General features: G+C 33.8%; 6 non-coding genes across 6 annotated transcripts; 3 read left to right on the top strand and 3 right to left on the bottom strand.

Annotated features, from left to right (window-relative positions):
- Positions 1 to 9,040: 9,040 nt before the first annotated feature.
- Positions 9,041 to 9,159, top strand: LOC133318908 (5S ribosomal RNA). Its single transcript, XR_009752641.1, has one exon. It is a non-coding gene; the product is annotated as a 5S ribosomal RNA (ribosomal RNA).
- Positions 9,160 to 9,826: 667 nt separating this feature from the next.
- LOC133318916 (U2 spliceosomal RNA) lies at positions 9,827 to 10,019 on the bottom strand. Its single transcript, XR_009752649.1, has one exon. It is a non-coding gene; the product is annotated as a U2 spliceosomal RNA (small nuclear RNA).
- A 737-nt stretch (positions 10,020 to 10,756) lies between these two features.
- On the top strand, positions 10,757 to 10,873 carry LOC133318923 (U5 spliceosomal RNA). Its single transcript, XR_009752656.1, has one exon. It is a non-coding gene; the product is annotated as a U5 spliceosomal RNA (small nuclear RNA).
- A 2,171-nt stretch (positions 10,874 to 13,044) lies between these two features.
- On the bottom strand, positions 13,045 to 13,161 carry LOC133318922 (U5 spliceosomal RNA). The gene has a single exon (XR_009752655.1). It is a non-coding gene; the product is annotated as a U5 spliceosomal RNA (small nuclear RNA).
- A 742-nt stretch (positions 13,162 to 13,903) lies between these two features.
- LOC116777142 (U2 spliceosomal RNA) lies at positions 13,904 to 14,096 on the top strand. The gene has a single exon (XR_004354011.2). It is a non-coding gene; the product is annotated as a U2 spliceosomal RNA (small nuclear RNA).
- A 493-nt stretch (positions 14,097 to 14,589) lies between these two features.
- On the bottom strand, positions 14,590 to 14,708 carry LOC116773732 (5S ribosomal RNA). Its single transcript, XR_004353730.1, has one exon. It is a non-coding gene; the product is annotated as a 5S ribosomal RNA (ribosomal RNA).
- Positions 14,709 to 27,271: the final 12,563 nt, after the last annotated feature.

Raw genomic sequence — 27,271 nt, 5'->3', positions numbered from 1 at the left:
ATACCGAAGAGGCATTGTGTTGTAGTACTTCCTTACTTCCATTGTCACCAAGTTAGTATCTAAAAAAGGGCTTTGAAAAATCAAATAAAAGGTCAAGAAAATGTTGGCCCGTCTCTCATAGTGGGTTTTATTTGTGGAAAAAGTTGCAAATAACAGCTAGTCCTATATAAATTAACAGTTTTATAATATACGGTACGGCATATTTTTGATATGACGTTAAGTTTCTGTGTGATTTTGGGTTAACATTTTTTATTAAATATGAAGAAAGTAAAACATGTATTACCTCATAACATTTTACAATTCGGAAAAACAGTGGAATTTGTCTGAAATCTTGTTTTACGACTCCAGTAAGAATTCCATTTGATATCGTTTCAAACATTTTAACTGAAGAGGAAAGTTAGACTTGTTTTTTCCGTTTTCTTTCTAAATACTTCTTGAATAAGGATTTATTGGCAATTTCCATATATGATGGACGTCTCTCAACTTTATTTCTTAAAAAACAATGTTATACGCAAATATAAATCCTGTATCTAAATATTTATATCGTTTATTTATAATGTGAACAAATGTATTATAAGATATCTATTATTTTTGTTACGAAACATCATTCTACGTATCTATACCTGTTAATATATATTTTCTCGCAAACTACTACAAGAAATTAACGTATTGCAACGTTTGTTACATTATATAAAATAATTATAGTATCTAGTCTATGATTTAAAATCAGTATCTAACTGTAAAGGAGACCTTATCCAGTACGCTCGCTGTTTTAAGCAAAACACCGATCTGTAGTCATAGCTTCTACAATATCACGGAATAAAATTTTAGTATAATGTGTCCAAATGCAGGAGATCAGTTTGGCTGAGGATTTCAGTTCGATATAAATTTAGTTCAGGCAATACCACAAACATATTAATCAATTGACGATACATATTTGATGTATATTACCTTACATTTGACTATATCAGAATGACTAAATAGTGCAATGACCTTTTTAGATATTTCATGTATATGCATAATATGAATGTTTGTGTTTATCCAAATAATATTCCATAATGCCTTAATCATTTCCGCGGCGACTCATGTTAGTAAATTTTAACCAACTTACGTCGTCGGTAATTATAGTTTAATTCAAACAGACTACATTTTCAGTTACAGCATCTGTAGCATTTAACGCGGCGGGCGAGTGAAGCTCCAATTTGGATTGGAACTACCTACAATGTCAAGCTGGAATAAAAGTCTAACGGTTCTTGGAATATGCCTATTTACTTGAACCAAAGAAATGTCTTAAATATTGCTTTAAAAAATTTGACCTCCTGTACTATTTATAATAGCAATTATTTTAAATTTATAATATTCAAATTAATAATAAATTTACTTTTGTCACTAAATTGCGACCTTCAAGAGATTAAGTTTGAAAATAAAATTAAATCTGGAGTTAGGTGAAGTCTCTGAATGCCACATAACTTACTTTATCATAAGTTAATTGTAGTAATTGTCTGTTACTGATTACGTATCTTCGAATGGGAACTAAAATTATTAAAAAATGTCGAAATTAGCCTATACCTCTTTGTGTACACTAATGACATAGTAGTTTAAGGAATAAAAAGAAGCATTCTCATTTAATTATTTTTATCTACCATAGCATAAAACTAAAGTATTTAGGTTTTAGTTTTTAATATTTTATTTTTAATATTTTCAAGATCTTCATTATCTACATATTTTTATATTTATATATAAATGTTTATTTTGCTTTATATAGCACATGGAGGTATATATTAATAGTGAATTGTTTAAATTGTAGGTAAAAGTTATGCCTCCTCTAGGTAAAAGTTATGCCTCCTCTACACTACTCGCGGTGTTCCTCGGCGAAGTACTCGAGATACTTTGGCAACAGTCCGAAGTGCGACACTACACAGTCGTTCAACATTGCGATGAGCTCATTCGCTATAAGGCGCCGACACTCGTGCAACTTCGGGCCCTTTGACTCGGTACCAAAAACTAACAACAAATGGAAGTCACCCGAGGCGAAGTAAAGTTTGACGAGGTAAGCCGAAGTGCATCTCTACACTTTCCTATTCGTCTAACTTCGTTCAACTCCGCGAGTAGTGTAGAGGAGGCATTAAGTTATTAACAGTTATGGAACTAAAATCGAAATATAATTAAATCCATTGTACAGAAAGAGACGCTTCTATTGTTGTTGAATCTCTTTTGTTAATCTCAGTTATCAGTTACAAATGAACGTCATTATATTAACATATAATTTACTTTATAATGTATAAAAATAATTTAATTTCGCTTATCACTAATGCAATAATGTAAAAATGACAATCCTCGCAGTTGATTTAACTCGTCAATAAATAAATTTTACCACCATTTCTTTGATATGATCAAAATTTAAAGCAGTTGTTTACTGTGAACACCCTATGACGAAGACATACCAGAATCGAAATGTGCAATGGCAAAACTGAAAAAATCATGCATCAATCACATATAGGTACGCTAGATCTGGCACACAAGACCTTTACACAGCGTTCTTCGGCACTGCACTAGCCGATCATCGGACAGTAATGCTTGCATGCTTAGACGTTCGATGACACATACAGGTTGCTCCGAAATACAAAATAATTTAAAAAAAAAGTGTTAGAGTACTTAAATTTTATAGATTAGAAACCAGTACACCATTTGTCATGTCTGAATAAAACCTTTGATTTCATACAAAATAAATGTGCAAAGTGTGCCAAAAAAAAAAATACTGAACAAAGTATAAAACTTCATTATAATGTAAAGCGCATTACTAATAGTTGGGTTAATAATAAAGTTATTGAAGCATTTAAATATCAGTATAAGCTTTTTCAACAATTTTTAAAAATGATAGAAACAATTATTAAACTTAATTACAACAAAGCACGTGATTACGCAAACAAAACTATTCAAAAAACGATAAATACAAACAAATATAAAAATAAATACAGTCATCTGTGACAAATTTTAAACCGCATTACAGGTAGATTAAAATCTTCTTTTGATGAAGTTGCACGCACTGCTTTTGAGAGCGAAAGCAGAGCTCTTAAAGACATTGTCAATAACATGGCTAGTTATTTTAAAAATAACGTCCAAGAAATAAATAAATAATAACGCCTAAGTGCTCTAGACCGCTACTCGATAAGTCATTTTATGGTTCGCAATCCAATGTGACGGTGCGATGCAAACAAGCGGATTCTAATTCTGTGGAAAAAAAGAGCCATCGACGTTAAAAACATATGTAAAAACATTAGCTCTGGTTTAGTTTTGTTGATTGATACTAACTTATAATTAATGCAAAATATCCATCACCATTAAAAATCGAATTATTAAGTCAATTCATAAAAAGGGAAGGGAAGAAGGGAAGAGAAGACTATGCGAACTACAGACCTGTAACTATATTGCCCACTATCGATAAAATTGCAGAAAAGCATGTTTGTTAGTAGATATACGACTTTTATGAAAAGAATAACATAATTGCTACTAATTAGTTTTTAATTCAGCCTCGTGAAATTACTACGCAACTGCTTTCAGTCTCAACGGAGAGCATTTATAATCACTAAAACAATAAAGAGTACGTCCTTGTACTATTTGTAGACAACAGTAAGGTATATCAAACATTAAAGCACGATAAACTACAGTCACTGCATGATAGAGGAATAAAAGGTAAGTTGTTAACATGATGTAAAAACTGCCTACATGACAGAAAGAGCTCAGCAAAAATTGGTGATACTCATAGCAAATTCATCAAAATAACCAAAGGTACACCTCAAGGCTCGGTTCTGGGTCCCCTTCATTACATTACCCATGTCAACAGTATTTCTAAAGCAATTACAACAACTGAAATATATCAGTTTGCTGCCGACACCTGTCTCATTTCTGCCGGAAGTAACATTAAGGTAGTCTTGGTTGAATTCCAATTTGACTTTAACAATCTTCTTAAATGGTCCCATGATGTCGATTGGTCTTGAAAGTTAGCAAAAATAAACTGATGTATATATAACCACAACTCAAAATCGAAGTCCCTACAATCTAAAAATGATAAACTGCCATGACTGCTTATATAAGAAGACTATTATGCTGTTCGCTTCTGACAATAGTAAAATTGACCTAGTAGAAAAATAATGATTGCCTTGGGTTTGTCATTGATAGTAGATTCAACTAGAAACCTTATATAAACCAAGTTAGTTCAAAAGTAAGAGCGATTCTAGCAAAATTCAACTTAATAAAATTTAAAACTCCATATAAAATACTTTTGTTATTGTACAGATAAGATCCATAAGATTTTACAGACTATCAAGTTATGGAAGAACATTCAAATCAAACTTGAACCAAATATATAACTAACAGTTCCGAATCTCAAAGGAAAGAATTCCACATAAATAAAAACAAACGATTATTAGTGAGAACAAACAAATATTTTCTCTCACCGAAATTTTACCTATCATGAAAAAACTGTATATGCCATAATAATGGAGCAATACTTTAATGAAAATTTCAAACAAAATAAAAATAAAATAGGCAATATAACAATGTGCAGCATGAGTAATTTAAAATTATTGCTAGCAGAATACGTCAATTCGTACGGAAAGACGACATTAAAATATATTGTATAGAAACTCATCAACCAATTATCAATCTCTTTATATACTCTATCACACCCAAGAACTTTAAATATAAAATAAGACGGTACTACCAAGAACTTATGAATTTAAAATCCAGACAATACTCCTAGTAACACATTTTTTTATCCACACTACGCCTATACACACTCGTTCACTCTATTACAAATAATAAAAACGAAATAATGATTTTAGTAATTTAAATTCATAATCATAAAACAACTCAGTGGAACAACCTATGCTCTTTACTGCACACATTCATACAAATTGTTAAAAAATGTAATAATGTAGTTTTAACGTATACCCACATTAATAATTATAAAACATGTAGCAATAAGCAGTATTCAAGTAAAATTAGTTTATATATTAGTAAATTTTTATATATATTTTTTATGTTAAATTTATATTTAACTAATAGTTTAGTTCTCAGTAAATGTACTAGGTTAATTAACAGTAAGTAGATTAAATTGTCAATTATACGTTGTCTTATTTGGTACCTACGGCCTACTCACTATTAGCCGTTCCTTGTATAGCAATTTACAGGAAAAATGTAGAAAAATGTTATATTATTATATCATAAATTATTCAAAGTTTTATTTTATAGTGTTGCTATATCGAAAAAAATAATGTCAAAAAAGTATGTGATCAAATTAATTTTATTATTTTTTTATATAATTTTTTTTCGCTAAACAAACAATAATCCACTAAAATGAATAATAATCATCTTGTTTTTATAAGAGATTGTAAAACTTTATTATAGTTCAAATAGAAAAATCTTATTATAACCTTCAAGTAGAATTATGTTATTGCTTAGTAGGGTTAGGTTGTAAGTTTTAAAAGCCTATGTAATTGAGGATTATATAGTAATATATATGAGGGCCTCTGTAATAGAGCATTACTTGAGATTATATTAGTCCTCTACAAGACAAGTGATAGCGTCCTACAAATAACTCGAGTAAAATAACTCGCTGTAGTGCGAGTGAATTTATTTATTATGCTTAGTTGTGATATCTTCTTTTATATAATCTGGTGGTTTAATTAAATAATACTATGGACAGAATTATAAATAATCAGTTGTTGATATAATAATCTTACATAAAGGTCAAGTGAACATGAATGCAACTTGCACATTGGGTATTCATCTGTATATTATTTGTTCAGTGATAAAGATTTCTATTAAATAATAAAAGATAAAATACTATATGAAGATATAAGAATTTACAAAGACACAATACTGTATTGAACATATAGTATTTTCTAGATATTTATTTGTCAAATGAAAATAGGGTAAATGTTTATTTTTAATAAATAAACAGTCGTTGGCTCGCACTACTTGTGATTTTCGTGTCTATTCACTTCTCTCTGTCCCTGCACCTCGTCTCTTTGTTTACTTTCTTAAGTCATTTGTTCATGCACCGTGTGACCTTTATAAATTTATGAAAAAATATATGTAGCTTGCCAACGTTTTAAGGCCAACTATTGTGCATTTTATACCAGGTCTGAAAGGAAAAGGTTGAAAAATGAAAAACTTGAAAAGAAAAATGAATTATTTACTTTTTTCTGAATGAAGACATATGGTTGTTATGCTCATCAATGCCGAAGTAAAATAACAATAAATAGGCTTCGTCTACTATAACTGTATTGATTTGCGACGATTAAAAGCCCTTGTGGAACACTGCAGGTAAAAAAGTGCTGAAAAATATGTACTAACCGCAAAATCCACGGGTCGCCAATCTGCAAATGTATAATATATTATATCTGTCTATAATCATAGCCTAAGTGATCGGTGTATCTCACTTACTGCGGGAAAAACGAAAACCTTTGCATCGGCGAGATTTTGTATTAAAAATAGCGGATGAACTTATTGAGCCCTGGTTGAGACAAATAATATCAACAGTGACTTTGAGGCGTGACATCAAGGTCAGATGTTACTATCCCTTCTTTGTTAACTGAGTGTAAAATATTATATTTACTTCCATCAAAGCTTAGAAAGACGACCAAACGTCACTGCTATAAATGCAAGCTATACGAGTATATTTGTGGATCTCATAACGTTGATATGTGCAATAGCTGTGTGGAAAAGATTTTAGTTACTGTTTTGTTAATATTTTCTTTTGTTTATTTAAAGAACACACCAATGTCAAAAGTTCCTATACTTAAAAAATATTTTTCTGGAAAAAATGTCTTTTGTTTGACGTAGTCCGTTCGAAAAAAGTTTAGTAACCATGTAACCATGAAATCAGCTTAGTAATCTAGGGCTGAGGAAAGTAAAACCTCCTCACAATTAAACATTTTGGTCATAACTTCAATGACCATGGAGCAAAATAATGTCGTTGACCTTAAAATAAGAGTTCTTTTAGCAACAAATTTTTCATACAATCCAAATATAATAAAAATAATAATCCTACAGCAGTATGTCTTTTGGAAAAACTGCACTTCGAGTTTTTTTGGTTTACCTCCAGTTCTGATATAATTTGGACGTCTGTTAACTGTTTGAGTGTTTCCAAAAAACTAACGCATATCTTAACTTGTATCATTGGTAGAAATTTGTTATTAAAATAAATAAACACCTTGCTTTAGTATGATTCTCACCAACGGCATTGTATTTTCAGAGACGTCGCATATTTTAACCATGACATAAGATAATTCTGACATAAATGGTTTAAATACATAAATACCATATGTAGATCTTAGAAATAATTTAAAGGAAAACACAAAACTGTATGAACCTAATAATATTTCCTCACTAATATATTAACTGCGGAACGTGAGCAGTCTCTGTGAGTCATAAAGTAATGTCACAAATATATAAAACGCTTACTGAAAGCCGTTTCACTTCGTTCACTTTGAGCGGATCACTGCTATTCAATACAATTAACAATTTTCATTTCAAATACACATATTGCTCGTTAAAATTCTCAATAGTTAACTGTAAAATATTACGTAGATGTTTATTTAAAAATATATATAATTTCTATTTGTTTGGGACCTACCAGTATAACATGAATAAAATGGTTAATATTCAAGACACAACTTAGATTTAGGCGAAAAAAACGTTGGGACTGTTTTCGAACGATCATTTGTTTAATTCTATATAGGACGGTGTGTACGCCATGTCCCATGTCACATACTGAAATAAATTGTAGACCGTTCTGATGGTACCATCTATATCCATAGTAAATTTCATCCATCTAATGACCCATCCTACCATCGCATCGTGTAAGAAATGTCAAAGACACAAGGACTAATTTTAGTTTATATCATAATTATAAATAAAAAATGTTTTTTCACTCCTCCATGTTGTATATTGATCGTATCTTAGAATGTCTCTCCAACATTTAATTTTCTTATTTTCTTCATTGTATATTGTGTACCTGTTTACAGGAACAGGATGTTTGTATACTATTAACTGGGAATTGTTTTGACATCAAATATTACGAGAATTACAAATAAAAAATTTCGTATTTCAAAATTTATGTAACGCCAATTTTGCGTGTGTGTTTGAGTCCAATTTGCTAACTGGAAGGTTATACACAATAATTATGTTCATGAGAAGACAATGTCATAAATTACGGAAGAAAAATGTCACAAATAATCAAATAGTAGCTGTAGTAGCAATACCTATATATTATTTATTTATATGTGTGCCTCAGATATAAACCTTATATCCATACATCTATGATATTAGTAATGATTTAAAATAGACTTTAAGACGTCCAAGTAAGTGATAACTATTCCCTATCTTTTAAAGGTTTCATTAATTAAAAAAAAACAACAAGATATTAAGATGAAGGAAGATTTGTTCCTTATTTCGTGATTCTTGATTTAAATGTTAAAAATTTGATAAAAATGTACAATTGGAAAGACGAACCTAAACCCGTTTTTTTGCACTATAAGAGTTGCAAGGAGAAATTAGAAACTGGTTTAATATATTAGATACTTATGAATATATATGGGAAAAATTTAAAGTAATGATAATAATACGCACCATTACAATATATCCTTTAAAGCCTCAATAACTTATAAAGAAAATATTTCGAGTCCACCTAATTAAGGGTAAATTTAAAAGTTTACTAATTCAATTTTATTAGTTTAACTAATAATTTGTAAATTTTAATATATTTGAAAGGAATTATTATCAATTATTACTTTTTGTGTTTGTAAGTATAATTGTTTAGTTTAATTTATACATTATTTTGTGTAACTTTACAATAACCAGTGATTTAGAATAAAATATTGTGTTATTATTTTAGAAGGCTTTTATCAAAAGTTATTATAATAAATAATAACAGTACTGCAAAGATAAAGTCACGGATAAAACTAAGTGTAATAAAATCATGTTTACATAGGTGGTAAAAATTAATATGTTACAAATTTTCAATAAATTGGTTGCCAACGTCCATACCACGTTGAATATACCGGTTCTCGTCCGATCACCGAAGTTAAGCAACGTCGGGCGCGGTCAGTACTTGGATGGGTGACCGCCTGGGAACACCGCGTGATGTTGGCTTTTTTACTTCTCTTTTTTTATAAACGAATTATATATACACAATACCGAACAAATCCTGTTCACTCTCTTTTTCTACATCTAATATTAATTAAGTACCTAGTATATATATCTTATAATTTCGAATTATAAGATTGAAATCGCCAACCCGTCTTGAGCAAGCGTGGTGATTAATGCTCTAACCTTCTACGTGTGAGAAGAGGGCTTTGCTCAGCAGTGGGCTCCTATAGGCTGATGATGATTATGATATATATGTACATACATATTATAATTAGTGTTTTTTTTCTTTTTTAATTCCCTTATTTCTCTTTCATTGCTATTTTCAAAATAATCGTCTTCTCATTAATCGACCACGGAAAGTAGTAATATTGGAGTTTAAAAAATGGATATCAGACATAATAATTATTTAACTATTGATTAACATTAAAATATATAATCGTACTTTGAATCACCATAGAGTACTTTTAGAATTTAGGTCCTCACCTGCATAGAGGAAATGTAATTTACAGGCTACTTCCAGGTTTCTTCTCTGTGTATATAATACTATGTGTCCAGAAAGCACATGTGACGATGTGACGATGTACGAGATAAAGGTTCATATTAAAGTATTCAACATGATGCAACCAATAGCTTTTGTATTATGTATTATAAGAGAGAATGACAATAAGGTATTATGTGGGCCGATCCCGGCGGCACTGCAATGCCGGGCCGACCCGTGACGGGAGTGGAGCGAGCCCCGAACATCCCGTCGGTTTACAAAAATCAGTTTAATATACTGGTCCCGACATGCGGGAACTTTCAGATATTAAGCTGAAAAGAACAGATACTACACTTTGATCTTAGCCAAAAGGCCGAGAAGCGATGCCCTGAACCAGACTACGACCGAGCGTCATTCAGAGAGCAGAAATTTTACTACCGCAATGTACACGAAGGCAACGGATTTCGTAGCGACATCTAGTGGCACTTTGTAAAGGACGCCGCCGATGTAGAGCCCTAACGTTATTAGTATTTTTCAATGGACAACTTTTTAACTAGGACTTTAATGAATATGAAAGGAGTAGTCACGCAGTTTAGTTCGACATACGATATTATTTTAATTTTAAAATACTCAACTTCTACTTATGTATATTTAAGGTTATTCTAGGAACCAGTTACCACAAAGATTATTATTATTTTTTAAACCTAACCTAACCTAATAAAAACTTCAAATGTAATGCAGAGCAATATTAATCACAATATTTCGGATTTAAAAAACTTTTACAGATATTTTTTTAAATGTCAAATATATGAAATAGTAAAACTAAAAAAAATACTCTCTTTACTACATGTTTTCTGTGTTTCATAGTTCGATGACGAGTGTGAGACTATCAATATTATTGAAATATAAAAAATTACCATGTAAACTCTACATTTTGTCTGGTCATAGGTGGTTCCAGATGATTTCAATCAACACATACATGTTAGTTATATTGTCATACTCTACATCTGTTGTCGCTACAGTCATCCACTAGATGTCTCTGTAAGTAAACTAGATGTATTCTGCATCGCGGTGATAAAAGTTTTCTTTCTTCGATGACTACGCGCGTCAGACGCGGTTACGGTACTCTGGTTTCCCTTCAAAACGTATAAATCTTTCGCCTTTTACTAAAGATTTCCGTGGAGGGGAACACTCAAATGAGTCTAACTCTACTTTTTGAAGCCTCACCCTAGGTGAGGTTAATAATATCCTGTAACAATATACCTTACGGCCTACGTCTTTATTCTACTGCAGTTCGCTGCTGTAAACGGCTGCTTACGATGGTGTACCGGCTGAATGAGATTTATCAATTAGTAGAATGAGCATGAGGAACTATAGGCGGAACAAAAGAGATAGACTTGTTGAAGTAGTTTAATTTAAATGTGTTTAGTACATTATTAGATACCTCATTACATAAGTATATAATTTTATTGTTATTGTTTGAGAGGAACAGACAAGCAAATCTAAATCTTTTTTTTTTTAATAATGTCTCGTATCTGAGGTTGCCAGTCGACCTATTTGAATGCAGATCGCTGGCTCGTTGCACCTGTCAATATCACTTCCACTGTGTCATAGAGGGTAGCTTTCTGTTCGGTGTAGTTGGTAAAGCACTCTCTGTTAATATAAAGTAAACTATATAATACCACCTTTACATAGATCCGCTAAAATCTTACCATACCAAATTTCTAATAGCAAACTCTTTCAAGAGCACTCCTTGGTATTTATCAATACAAATAAATAAAATTGACGTGTCTGTTTGTAATATTGAAATAATCGTTTTTTACTACATGTATATGAATATGTATACGGTACATACAAAAAAAATAACATTTTTTACAATTTTGTCAATCTGTCTGTTTGTTCCGGCTAATCTCCGAAATGGCTGGACCAATTTTTACGGGACTTTTATTCGCAGGTAGCTGATCTAATAAGGCGTACATCAGGGTACTTTTTATCAAGATCAGGTATCCCCATCCCGAAATTATAACGCTCGAGTGGGAGGCAGGGTGCATACGGAGCTTAAGTTTTTTCATTGTTTCTTATTGTTTTTCTTACGCAGACGGAGTCGCGGATAACAACTAGTAATTTATATAAAGAAACATTAAAATATAAAACCAATCATTCTGGTATCTATCGATAGTAATTGTTAACTAATAGTCAACTGTTATTCTCAGATTTCGTACTTTATCTTCAACATGCGTATTTTTTTAAATATTGTGATGAGAAGAAGGATGCCACGTAAAGTCATGTCAATATCACTAATAAGAAAAATGACGACGGATAAACGGTTTGTTTCGTAGGTAAGGAAATAAAAGATGTACTTCTGCCCTAATCGTCTGGCCAGATTTAAGAAAGCTGTAGTGATCAACACCGGTATTAGTCCACCAAAAGATCATAAGTAACTTTTATTGAGTCAATTTTCTCTTTGGGTAGGCTGTGGCTGGTTCGCCAGGGTTCATGATGCACTTTTCACCACAGGGGTTTAAATTTAAAATTTCTTCATTACTACTCCGCCGGTTAACGAATGTAACGCAACAGTTGTTTTGAAGGTCGAGATGGAAATTAGAAGAGCAAAAACTTTGAAACCAAAAATTCACAGAGATTTTTATTTGTGGCACCACCGCCATACACATAACTAATACTTCGACCCATTTCCGTAGTATTGGTGTCATGTCTCGTATTCATAAATATCGTGATATTTTAAGTTTTCCATTATGTTAACTAAATGACTATAACTGTGCCTTGCCCCTTCATTAAAATAATAGCAAAGCAATAGTTAAGTGAAAGGGTTTTAAATACACACAGTAAACTACGTAGTTATGAAAGTTACTTTAGCTACCAACGGAAGGGCGAAGAAAAGTCAGAAACTACTTTAAACTAATTTTATTAAAAAAAAATCTTACCATAGAACTTAATGTATGCCTTACTCCATGAAACCTTCTACGATGTCTAATGGTTGGTGAAATTATCAAACTATGTTTATATAATTATAAAATTCCTATCAATGGAAATCATTGTTCGGTTTAAATTCTACATCATTGAACATACACGAGAAACAAGAACTTCATTCCAGAGTGACTGTTACTTAATAAATGAATAGTTACTTATCCACGGTAGTCCTTGTCAGCTATTTCTATGAGAACTTGTTTATATAACTGGATATAAAACATCTCATTATTCACTAAACACATTTAAATTAAACTACTTCAAGAAGTCTATCTCTTTTGTTCCGCCTATAGTTCCTCATGCTCATTCTACTAATTGATAAATCTCATTCAGCCGGTACACCATCGTAAGCAGCCGTTTACAGCAGCGAACTGCAGTAGAATAAAGACGTAGGCCGTAAGGTATATTGTTACAGGATATTATTAACCTCACCTAGGGTGAGGCTTCAAAAAGTAGAGTTAGACTCATTTGAGTGTTCCCCTCCACGGAAATCTTTAGTAAAAGGCGAAAGATTTATACGTTTTGAAGGGAAACCAGAGTACCGTAGCCGCGTCTGACGCACGTACTCATCGAAGAGAGAAAAATGTTATCACCGCGATGCAGAATACGTCTAGTTTACTTACAGAGACATCTAGTGGATGACTGTAGCGACAACAGATGTAGAGTATGACAATATAACTAACATGTATGTGTTGATTGAAATCATCTGGAACCACCTATGACCAGACAAAATGTAGAGTTTACATGGTAATTTTTTATATTTCAATAATATTGATAGTCTCACACTCGTCATCGAACTATGAAACACAGAAAACATGTAGTAAAGAGAGTATTTTTTTTTAGTTTTACTATTTCATATATTTGACATTTTAAAAAATATCTGTAAAAGTTTTTTAAATCCGAAATATTAAATGTGATTAATATTGCTCTGCATTAGATTTGAAGTTTTTATTAGGTTAGGTTAGGTTTAAAAAATAATAATAATCTTTGTGGTAACTGGTTCCTAGAATAACCTTAAATATACATAAGTAGAAGTTGAGTATTTTAGAATTAAAATAATATCGTATGTCGAACTAAACTGCGTGACTACTCCTTTTATATTCATTAAAGTCCTAGTTAAAAAGGTGTCCATTGAAAAATACTAATAACGTTACGGCTCTACATCGACGGCGTCCTTTACAAAGTGAAACTAGATGTCGCTACGAAATCCGTTGCCTTCGTGTACATTGCGGTAGTAAAATTTCTGCTCTCTGAATGACGCTCGGTCGTAGGCAATGTGTGAGTATCGCTTCTCGGCCTTTTGGCTAAGATCAAAGTGTAGTATCTGTTCTTTTCAGCTTAATATCTGAAAGTTCCCGCATGTCGGGACCAGTATATTAAACTGATTTTTGTAAACCGACGGGATGTTCGGGGCTCGCTCCACTCCCGTCACGGGTCGGCCCGGCATTGCAGTGCCGCCGGGATCGGCCCACATAATACCTTATAAACAATCTCACTACAATACAAACTATTGGTTGCATCGTGTTGATTACTTTAATATGAACCTTTATCTCGTACATCGTCACATCGTCACATGTGCTCTCTGGACACATAGTATTATATACACAGAGAAACCTGGAAGTAGCCTGTAAATTACATTTCTTCTATGCAGGCGATGACCTAAATTCTAAAAGTACTCTATGGTGATTCAAAGTACGATTATATATATTTTAATGTTAATCAATAGTTAAATAATTATTATGTCTGATATCCATTTTTTATACTCAAATATTACTAGTTTCCGTGGTCGATTAATAAGAAGACGATTATTTTGAAAATAGCAATGACAGAGCAATAAGGGAATTGTAATAAAAACCCTTAATATATATACACTATGTACTTAATTAATGTCAGATGTAGAAGAGAGAGTAAACAGGATTTGTCGTGTATTGTGTATATATAATTCGTTGTTAAAAAAAGAGAAGTAAAAAAGCCAACATCACGCGGTGTTCCCAGGCGGTCACCCATCCAAGTACTGACCGCGCCCGACGTTGCTTAACTTCGGTGATCGGACGAGAACCGGTGTATTCAACGTGGTATGGACGTTGGCGATTACTTTATTAAACATTGTTGGCACATAATATTGAAATAATGACATCTGTTCAAAAAAAACACAAAATATATATATCGAATTTAATACAAATTCGCTGTTTAAAAAGAGAGAGAGAGAGAGAGACGCCAGCCTCGGTGACGTCACTAATGTCACTTTTTCCATGACATTTTAAAATGAAACTTCAAGTCTTCCAAATGTCCTTGTATTTCTCGAAGATTCTTCGTAGTCACATTCTTCAATGGTCCGCACTCACTGAACTCTGCTGTCGTGCGTCGTATTTATAACAAAATTCAAACATAGTTCTAGTCTCCTTCAAAACAGTATTTGATTTCGTTTTACTTTTTACAATACCTATAAATACCAATCAGTTTTTATAATAATTGATGACAGCCTCAAGTTATTTTCATATTGCATCCGTCATTAATGCTGATAGTGCCGATACGGCCATTCTGGCAGGCGGTACGTGCCCTGCACCTGCCTGGCGCAGAGTGTTCTCTCTTGGTTAGTTTTCGTTATTTTCTCGTACCCGTCGCAGGTCTTGCCAGGTTCAAGAATTGATGCTTCATCATTCGAAGTCATGCCGATATATACTACGTATTCTCTCATTCATTATAAGAACTACATGTACTAAAGGTGATGTTATCACAATATATAATCTATTTGTCACATAACCTGTACTTACTATGAGTATATAATGTTGCCGCGTGTATTAATAGTATTGGACGTCCGAATTGTTTATATTCGTCAGTTAATAGCAACATAAGTGAAGTTTTTTTAATAATCAGTTGTAAGTTATGTTCTTTTCAGGTTTTGTTTCGATCGTTCTTGTACTATTAATGTCGGAGCGTCAGGTTTTAAGGACAAGCCGCAGCGAACCAGCCGAGTGCTTTTCTTCTTGGACGACTCCAAGTCTTAGGATTTAAGCATCTCCGTTTTAGTTTAAACTTCGCTTTTGTGCTTAATAGGTGGGTAGGTAGGTACTGCTTGGAGTAGTGAGTGTCCGTTTGTACAGAAAGAATAATAAAACATAGAAAATGATTTGGTTTAAACACAAATTGTTCAAATAACTAAGTATTTACTTGGAGCCTGTTATAAGTTACATTGAATTTTATATCGCATTTTTAAAGTAATTTTATAATTTATTTTCATTCCTCGAAACTTCAAAAAAAATACAACCGAGATGTTTTTATTTCTTTTGTTGCACGTATTTTGCTTATTTTTAAAATTTGATAGCCTGTAGGTACTCTCTAGTTTCATCGATGTCAATTCTAATGTTTTGTAAACAAGCATCGAAAACCGAATATCAAACACTATTATGTCGCTTTGAAGAGATTTTAATGCGTATTTAATAGCGACTGATGTTTTGAATGTTTTTTTATTTCAGTACTGAACATTATTCAATTAAAATTTAAATTCTTATTACATATACGCGCCAACGGAACAAACTAAAACAAATCAACTTTTGCAGAAAATCTTTTTTAAAATATATTTTGTAATAAGGACTACTTAAATTGAAGAACAATCTGCAAATATACGGACGACATGCTAAAGGCGGGTGTTGTGATTAAATTGTAAAAGATTGAAACAGAATAAATAAAAAATTCTTGAATTGTAGAAAGTTTCAAAGAGAGAACTTTGGGATATATTCTCTAGCAGAAGTGAAACTTTACGACTACGCTCCAGCTAAATTTCAACCGTTCCGTTTGAAATATTCATCGACCTCAATGCAGTTCTACTAAAAAATAAATATTTTTTATTTTCCAGCTGTGAAAAACACGAATCATCTTCAAACAATTTGTAAAGTCTGACTATTCTACTCATTACCTACTCCTTTAAATGGATAGTCTATCACTGTCTGTCACTCTTTTCCTATCTCTAAGTATACTAACTCTTAAGTTATACATTATAAATTGCGAGTAGCCCACATCCAGCCCTGTTTTGGATCGGTTTGGTTGCTTGTCCTCCTTTATTATCTTGGACGTCAAATCGTTATAAAGAACTTCCCCGATGTCGGTGACGGCTTCACTTAAGAAATATTATAATTACTTGAAAAGTTTCAGATACGCTGGATTGTCTGGTTTCTCATGAATTTTACAAAATAATGAATTGTCTCTTCGTAGCCTCAGATTAACGGATTATTACTAAACGAATGTTAAAGCATATGCGATACCTACTGCAAAAATGCAAGTAATTTTATTTTCCTGTTTCTTTATCCCGTCTAGTATCTAAAAGGGGTTTATCAATTATAATCAAATCTCTCCCAAAAAATATTTTATCTTCTTTTAAGTTACTTAAAAAAATAAAGTTCTTAATTCAAGTGTGTTGTAATTATGGTGATACTCCTTCGATTAAGGCTCGTTTTTTATACATCTTTGTTTATACCGAAGAGGCATTGTGTTGTAGTACTTCCTTACTTCCATTGTCACCAAGTTAGTATCTAAAAAAGGGCTTTGAAAAATCAAATAAAAGGTCAAGAAAATGTTGGCCCGTCTCTCATAGTGGGTTTTATTTGTGGAAAAAGTCGCAAATAACAGCTAGTCCTATATAAATTAACAGTTTTATAATATACAGTACGGGATATTTTTGATATGACGTTAAGTTTCTGTGTGATTTTGGGTTAACATTTTTTATTAAATATGAAGAAAGTAAAACATGTATTACCTCATAACATTTTACAATTCGGAAAAACAGTGGAATTTGTCTGAAATCTTGTTTTACGACTCCAGTAAGAATTCCATTTGATATCGTTTCAAACATTTTAACTGAAGAGGAAAGTTAGACTTGTTTTTTCCGTTTTCTTTCTAAATACTTCTTGAATAAGGACTATTGGCTATTTCCATATATGATGGACGTCTCTCAACTTTATTTCTTAAAAAACAATGTTATATGCAAATGTAAATCCTGTATCTAAATATTTATATCGTTTATTTATAATGTGAACAAATTTATTATAAGATATCTATTATTTTGGTTACGTGACATCATTCTACGTATCTATACCTGTTAATATGTATTCTCTTGCAAACTACTACAAGAAATTAACGTATTGCAGCGTTTGTTACATTATATAAAATAATTATAGTATCTAGTCTATGATTTAAAATCAGTATCTAACTATAAAGGAGACCTTATCCAGTACGCTCGCTGTTTTAAGCAAAACACCGATCTGTAGTCATAGCTTCTACGATATCACGGAATATAATTTTAGTATATTGTGTCCAAATGCAGGAGATCAGTTTGGCAGAGGATTTCAGCTCGATATAAATTTAGTTCAGGCAATATCACAAACATATTAACGAATTGACGATACATATTTGATGTATATTACCTTGCATTTGACTATATCAGAATGACTAAATAGTGCAATGACCTTTTTAGATATTTCATGTATATACATAATATGAATGTTTGTGTTTATCCAAATAATATTCCATAATGCCTTAATCAATTCCGCGGCGACTCATGTTAGTAAATTTTAACCAACTTACGTCGTCGGTAATTATAGTTTAATTCAAACAGACTACATTTTCAGTTACAGCATCTGTAGCATTTAACGCGGCGGGCGAGTGAAGCTACGTTTTGGATTGGAACTACCTACAATGTCAAGCTGGAATAAAAGTCTAACGGATCTCGGAACATGCCTATTTACTTGAACCAAAGAAATGTCTTAAATATTGTTTTAAAAAAATTGACCTCCTGTACTATTTATAATAGCAATTATTTTAAATTTATAATATTCAAAATAATAATTAATTTACTTTTGTCACTAAATTGCGACCTTCAAGAGATTAAGTTTGAAAATAAAATTAAATCTGGAGTTAGGTGAAGTCTCTGAATGCCACATAACTTACTTTATCATAAGTTAATTGTAGTAATTGTCTGTTACTGATTACGTATCTTCGAATGGGAACTAAAATTATTAAAAAATGTCGAAATTAGCCTATACCTCTTTGTGTACACTAATGACATAGTAGTTTAAGGAATAAAAAGAAGCATTCTCATTTAATTATTTTTAAATACCATAGCATAAAACTAAAGTATTTACGTTTTAGTTTTTAATATTTTCAAGATCTTCATTATCTACATATTTTTATATTTATATATAAATGTTTATTTTGCTTTATATAGCACATGGAGGTATATATTAATAATGAATTGTTTAAACAATTTTTGTACGTACTAATTAATTCTAGTAGAAGTAAAGTTTGACGAGGTAAGCCGAAGTGCATCTCTACACTATCCTATTCGTCTAACTTCGTTCAACTCCGCGAGTAGTGTAGAGGAGGCATTAAGTTATTAACAGTTATGGAACTAAAATCGAAATATAATTAAATCCATTGTACAGAAAGAGACGCTTCCATTGTTGTTGAAACTCTTTTGTCAGTCTCAGTTATCAGTTACAAATTAACGTCATTATATTAATATATAATTTACTTTATAATGTATAAATTTATTAATTTCGCTTATCACTGATGCAATCACTAATAATGTAAAAATGACAATGCTTGCAGTTGATTTAACTCGTCAATAAATAAATTTTACCACCATTTCTTTGATATGATCAAAATTTAAAGCAGTTGTTTACTGTGAACACCCTATGACGAAGACATACCAGAATCGAAATGTGCAATGGCAAAACTGAAAAAATCATGCATCAATCACATATAGGTACGCTAGATCTGGCACACAAGACCTTTACACAGCGGCCATCGGCACTGCACTAGCCGATCATCGGACAGTAATGCTTGAATGTTTAGACGTTCGATGACACATACAGGTTGCTCCAAAATACAAAATGATTTTTAAAAAAAAAGTGTTAGAGTACTTAAATTTTATAGATTAGAAACCAATAGACCATTTGTCATGTCTGAATAAACGTTGATTTCATACAAAATAAATGTGCAGAGTGTGCCAAAAAAAAAAAAACTGAGCAACTTTAAAACTTCATTATAATGTAAAGCGCTTTAATAATAATTGGGTTAATAATAAAGTTATTGCAGCTTTTAAATATCTGTATAAGCTTTTTCAACATTTTTAAAAATGATAGAAACAAATATTAAACTTAATTACAACAAGGCACGTGATTACGCAAACAAAACTATTCAAAAAACGATTAATACAAACATCAAAACACATATCAAAAATAAATACAGTCATCTGTGACAAATTTTAAGCCACATTACAGGTAGATTAAAATCTTCTATTGATGAAGTTGTACGCACTGCTATCGAAAGCGAAAGCAGAGCTCTTAAAGACATTGTCAATAACATGGCTAGTTATTTTAAAAATAACGTCCGAGAAATAAATAAATAATAACGCCTAAGGGCTCTAGACCGCTACTCGATAAGTCATTGTATGGTTCGGAATCCAATGTAACAGTGCGATACAAACAAGCGGATTCTAATTCTGTGGAAAAATAATTAAATCCTCGAGCAGTAATAAGTCGCCTGGCATAAATGGACTTAAAGCTATCGACGTTAAAAACATATGTAAAAACATTAGCTCGGTTTTAGTTTTGTTGATTAATACTAACTTATAATTAATGCAAAATATCCATCACCATTAAAAAATCGAATTATTAAGTCAGTTCATAAAAAGGGAAGTCGAGAAGACTATGCGAACTACAGACCTGTAACTATATTGCCCACTATCGATAAAATTGCAGAAAAGCATGTTTGTTAGTAGGTATACGACTTTTATGAAAAGAATAACATAATTGCTACTAATCAGTTTTTAATTCAGCCTCGTGAAATTACTTCGCAACTGCTTTCAGTCTTAACGGAGAGCATTTATAATCATTAATACAATAAAGAGCACGTCCTTATACTATTTGTAGACTACAGTAAGGTATTTCTTATCCAGAGGTTGTCCTACTTAGTATTTTTCCGATATTTAGCCTTGGGCATACGGGTACGCGACCCCGGATCCTCGAGCCACCACTTTCATACCTCTATCCTCAGTCCATGAAGGTGGTGTCCTGTACCTCCCCTCATTCCCCTTCCTAACCTCTTTCCCCCCTTCTCTATCTTTTCCTTTCCTGGTTTTACCCGTAAAACGGGGTTTTGGAGGTCAGACGGCAGTCGCTCCGTTAAAACCACTCCCGCCACTCTTATGGTTGTAAAAGTTTATGGACTGGGTACGGCTAGGGCGTCGCCGATAAACGACGCGCAGGCACATCGCCCTACACCTGCGATAAGTGGGCAAGGGCTACCGTGTCAAGTACGGGCACGGCTAAAGACGTTAGTACCCCAAAGGAAACTCCGCTTTGCAACGTGGAATATTGGCTCTCTAACCGGACGATGCAGAGAACTCGCAGATGTACTCATGAGACGTCGGGCCCAGTGTGCATTCCTCCAGGAAACTCGCTGGAAGGGCAATAAGTCTCGGAACATCGGAAAGGGTTACCGGCTGATATACACTGGGTCGCCTTCAGGTAAAGCTGGTGTAGCGGTAGTGCTATCTGAAGAGCTTCGGAATGGTCTTCTTGAAGTTGATCGTCGCTGCGACCGCCTGATGCGGGTGCGGGTACTGATCGAGGGAGAGATTACTAACTTGATCAGTGCTTATACTCCTCAGGCTGGATGTAGCGGGTCCGAAAAAGAGTCATTCTGGGAGCAATTTGAAGAGTTTCTACGTGCTATACCAGCTGCTGAAGTAATCATAGTTGGGGGGGACTTAAATGGCCACGTAGGTAGGGCTGCGGAAACGTTTGACCGTGTACACGGTGGTTTTGGTTATGGTCGCCGCAATGCAGAGGGAGAAAATATTCTCAGAACCTGTATTGCGTCTGACTTAGCCGTCGTGAACACGTTCTTCCAAAAGACTCCACAGCACCTTATCACGTATAAGAGCGGGTCCCACTCAACCCAAATCGATTATCTGCTGACCAGACGGCGTCATATCGGCAAGGTGACTAACTGTAAAGTCATTCCTGGTGAAAGCCTGACGGCCCAACATCGACTTCTTGTCATGGACTATGTCGTTACCCCGAAAAAGAAAGTGGCCGAGAAACGTAAGCCTCGCATCAGGTGGTGGTTGCTGAATGGAACGATGCAGACCAGCTTTCGGGCAGAGGTTGAGAGTCAAAATCTGTCGACTAATACCGAAACTGCTCAGGAAGTTTGGGATCGAGCCCAGTCAGCAATTATCACAGCAGGTAAACGAGTTCTAGGCCTTTCTAGGGGGGGGACGGGTCATTGACAAGGAGACATGGTGGTGGAATGACGAAGTGCAGGAGGTGATTCGTGAAAAGAAGACTGCCTTTAAGAAGTGGCAGCAATCAAACTCTCCTGAAGACAGACTAGAGTACATAGCAGCGAAACGTGCCAGTAAAAGGGCTGTTGCCAGAGCCCGCAGTGATAGGTTATCACCATTATATGATACACTTGAAACTGCGGAGGGGCAGAAGCTCATTTACAAGTTGGCACGAGCTCGGGATAAGGCGACGCAAGATATCGCAAAATGTCTTAGCGTCAAAGATTCCCAAGGCACGTTGCTGTGTAATCATGCCTCTGTGAAGGAGAGATGGAGATGCTACTTCAAGGAGTTGCTAAATACTCAGCACCCGTGCAGTCTTCCAACCGAAATACCTCCTAATCTTGGACTTATTGCCCCGATAACACCTGACGAAACTCGGAATTGTCTTCGACGCATGAAGAATCGGAAAGCGGTGGGACCTGACGATATTCCGATCGAAGCGTGGAAATCATTGGGCTCTCTTGGTGTGCTCATACTGACGGACCTTTTTAACCGCGTCTTGAACACTGGGACTATGCCACATCAGTGGCGTTATAGTTACATTACCCCTATATACTAAGGCAGGGGCAGTGTTCAAGATTGTGGTAGTTATAGGGGCGTTAGGATCATGAGTCACACCATGAAGCTCTTTGAGCGTATGATCGACCTCAGGCTCCGCCGAGAGTGTACTGTCTCGGAATGTCAATATGGATTTCAGCCAGGATCGGGCACCTTGGACGCCATCTTTGCCATCAGAACTCTGATGGAGGCATACAGGGAAAAAAGGAGAGCTCTGCATGTCGCATTCCTAGATCTGCAAAAAGCCTTTGACTGCGTGCCTCGTCAATGTATCTGGTGGGCATTGCGATTCAAAGGGCTCCCTGAGGCCTATATTGACATCATCAGAGACATGTACCGCGATTCCGTTTCAATGTTTAGGACTGCTGTTGGCGATACAAAACCCTTTCCGATCTCAGTAGGGGTTCACCAAGGCTCGGCTCTTAGCCCCTTCTTGTTCAATGTAGTGCTGGACACTGTCTCGGCTAACATCCAGGACCAGCCTCCATGGCTCATGATGTATGCCGATGACATAGCGCTCATTGATGAGAGCAGGTTGACGCTAGAGCGAAGAGTGAACCTCTGGAAGGGTACGCTTGAGAACGGAGGTCTTAAACTAAATGTGATGAAGACCGAGTACATGGCTTGCGGAAGCCCGAACTCTTGCACTATCCATATAGGTCCTGAACCAGCCGTTAAGTCGGAAAAGTTCAGGTTCAGGATCTATTCTGCATGAGTCCGGAGGCATCGATCACGATGTCCAAGCCCGGATCAACGCTGCTTGGGCGAAATGGCGTGAGGTCACAGGTGTGGTCTGCGATCGCAGAATACCGCCCAAGCTCAAGGGACTAATATACAAGAGCATAATCCGACCGGTTCTCTTATATGGAAGCGAATGTTGGCCAACACTGTCCAGGCACACTCAGGAGCTTCACGTCACGGAGATGAAGATGCTGAGGTGGATGTGTGGCGTAACGCGGGCTGACCGTATACGTAACACATTTATCCGAGGTAGTCTTGGAGTCCGTGACGTAGCGGATAAGCTTCAAGAGAGTCGCCTGAGATGGTATGGCCACGTTGCACGCCGGCCTGAGAATTACGTCGGAAAAATTTGCCTTGACATGTCGGTCCCTGGAGCAAGACCCCCAGGACGCCCAAGAAAGCGATGGCTGGACACCGTGAAGCAGGATATGAGAGCCAATGGACTTACCACCGCGGATGCTAAAGACCGTGCAAAGTGGAGGAGTTTGAGCAGGAAGGCAGACCCTGGCTAATGCTGGGATAATTGCCAGGAAGAAGAAGAAGAAGTAAGGTATTTCATACTTAAAAGCACGATAAACTTCTACAATCACTGCATGATAGAAGAATCAAAGGTAAGTTGTTAACATGGTGTAAAAACTGCCTACGTGACAGAAAGAGCTCAGCAAAAATTAGTGATACTCATAGCAAATTCATCGAAATAACCAAAGGTACACCTCAAGGCTCGGTTCTGGGTCCCCTTCATTACATTACCCATGTCAACAGTATTTCTAAAGCAATTACAACAACTGAAATATATATCAGTTTGCTGCCGACACCTGTCTCATTTCTGCCGGACGTAACATTAAGGAAGTCTTGGTTGAATTCCAATCTTACTTTAACAATCTTCTTAAATGGTCCCATCATGTCGGTTGGTCTTGAACGTTAGCAAAAATAAACTGATGTATATATAACCACCACTCAAAACCGAAGTCCCTACAATCCAAGAATGATAAACTGCCATGACTGCTATATATAAAAAGACTATTATGCCGTTCGCTTGTGACTGTAGTGAAAGTGACCTAGTAGAAAATCCCAAAGTAAAAACCTAGTAGTTTGGGCTTGTTATTGATAGTAGATTCAACTAGAAACCGCATATAAACCAAGTTAGTTCAAAACTAAGAGCGATTCTAGCAAAATTCAACTTAATAAAATTTAAAACTCCATATAAAATACTTTTGTTATTGCACAGATAAGATCCATAAGATTTTACGGACTATCAAGTTATGGAAGAACATTCAAATCAAACTTGAACCAAATATATAACTAACAGTTCCGAATCTCAAAGGAAAGAATTCCACATAAATAAAAACAAACGATTATTAGTGAGAACAAACAAATATTTTCTCTCACCGAAATTTTACCTATCATGAAAAACCTGTATATGCCATAATAATGGAGCAATACTTTAATGAAAATTTCAAACAAAATAAAAATAAAATAGGCAATATAACAACGTGCAGCATGATTAATTTAAAATTATTGCTACCAGAATACGTCAATTCGTACGGAAAGACGACATCAAAATATATTGTATAGAAACTCATCTACCAATTATCAATCTCTTTATATACTCTATCACACCCAAGAACTTTAAATATAAAATAAGACGGTACTACCAAGAACTTATGAATTTAAAATCTAGCCAATGCTCCTAGTAACACATTTTTTTTATCCAAACTACGCCTATACACACTCGTTCACTCTATTGCAAATAATAAAGATAAAACTAAATAATGATTTTAGTAATTTAAATTCATAATCATAAAACAACTAAGTGGAACAACCTATGCTCTTTACTTCACACATTCATACAAATTGTTAAAAAATGTAATAATGTCGTTTTAACGTATACCCACATTAATAATTATAAAACATGTAGCAATAAGAAGTATTCAAGTAAACTTAGTTGATATTGTATTAGTAAATTTTTATATATTTTTTTATGTTCAATTTATATTTAACGAATAGTTTAGTTTGAAGTAATTGTACTAGGTTAATTAACAGTAAGTAGATTAAATTGTCAATCATACGTTGTCTTATTTGGTACCTACGGCCTACTCACTATTAGCCGTTCCTTGTATAGCAATTTACAGGAAAAATGTAGAAAAATGTTATATTATTATATCATACATTATTCAATTTTATTTTATAGTGTTGCTATATCGAAAAAAAAAAAATGTCAAAAAAGTATGTGATCAAATTAATTTTACTATTTTTTATTATTTTTTTTTTTCGCTAAACAAACAGTAATCCGCTAAAATGAATAATAATCATCTTGTTTTTATAAGTGATTGTAAACCTTTATTATAGTTCAAATAGAAAAATCTTATTATAACCTTCAAGTAGAATTATGTTATTGCTTAGTAGGGTTAGGTTGTAAGTTTTAAAAGCCTATGTAATTGAGGATTATATAGTAATATATATGAGGGCCTCTGTAATAGAGCATTACTTGAGATTATATTAGTCCTCTACAAGACAAGTGATAGCGTCCTACAAATAACTCGAGTAAAATAACTCGCTGTAGTGCGAGTGAATTTATTTATTATGCTTAGTTGTGATATCTTCTTTTATATAATCTGGTGGTATAATTTAATAATACTATGGACAGAATTATAAGACAATCAGTTGTTGATATAATAATCTTACATAAAGGTCAAGTGAACATGAATGCAACTTGCACATCGGGTATTCATCTGTATATTATTCATTCAGTGATAAAGATTTCTATTAAATAATAAAAGATGTAATACAAAATGAAGATATAAGAATTTACAAAGACAGAATACTGTATTGAACATATAGTATTTTCTAGATATTTATTTGTCAAATGAAAGTAGGGTAAATGTTTATCTTTAATAAATAAACAGTCGTTGGCTCGCACTACTTGTGATTTTCGTGTCTATTCACGTCCCTCTGTCCCTGCACCTCGTCTCTTCGTTTACTTTCTTAAGTCATTTGTTCATGCACCGTGTGACCTTTATAAATTTATGAAAAAATATATATAGCTTGCCAACGTTTTAAGACCAACTATTGTGCATTTTATACCAGGTCTGAAAGGAAAAGGTTGAAAAATGAAAAACTCGAAAAGAAAAATGAATTATTTACTTTTATCTAAATGAAGACATATGGTTGTTATGCTCATCAATGCCGAAGTAAAATAAAAACAAATAGGCTTCGTCTACTATACCTGTATTGATTTGCGACGATTAAAAGCCCTTGTGGAACACTGCAGGTAAAAAAGTGCTGAAAAATATGTACCAACCGCAAAACCCACGGGTGGCCCATCTGTAAATCTATAACATATTATATCTGTCTATAATCATAGCTTAAGTGATCGGTGTATCTCACTGCGGGAAAAACAAAAACCTTTGCATCGGCGAGATTTTGTATTAAAAATAGCGGATGAACTTATTGAGCCCTGGTTGAGACAAATAATATCAACAGTGACTTTGAGGCGTGACATCAAGGTCAGATGTTACTATCCCTTCTTTGTTAACTGAGTGTAAAATATTATATTTACTTCCATCAAAGCTTAGAAAGATGACCAAACGTCACTGCTACAAATGCAAGCTATACGAGTATATTTGTGGATCTCATAACGTTGATATGTGCCATGGATGTGTGGAAAGGATTTTAGTTAATGTTTTGTTAATATTTTCTTTTGTTTATTTAAAGAACACACCAATGTCAAAAGTTCCTATACTTAAAAAACATTTTTTTCGAAAAAATGCCTTTTATTTGACGTAGTCCGTTCGAAAAAAGTTTAGTAACCATGTAACCATGAAATCAGCTTAGTAATCTAGGGCTGAGGAAAGTAAAACCTCCTCACAATTAAACATTTTGGTCATAACTTCAATGACCATGGAGCAAAATAATGTCGTTGACCTTAAAATAAGAGTTAATTTAGCAACAAATTTTTCATACAATCCAAATACAGGAAAAATAATAATCCTACAGCAGTATGT

The sequence above is a fragment of the Danaus plexippus genome, chromosome 8, assembly GCF_018135715.1.
Source record: "Danaus plexippus chromosome 8, MEX_DaPlex, whole genome shotgun sequence".
NCBI lineage: Eukaryota > Metazoa > Arthropoda > Insecta > Lepidoptera > Nymphalidae > Danaus > Danaus plexippus.
The sequence above is the reverse complement of the archived record's forward strand: the minus strand, read 5'-3'. Positions and strand labels throughout refer to the sequence as shown.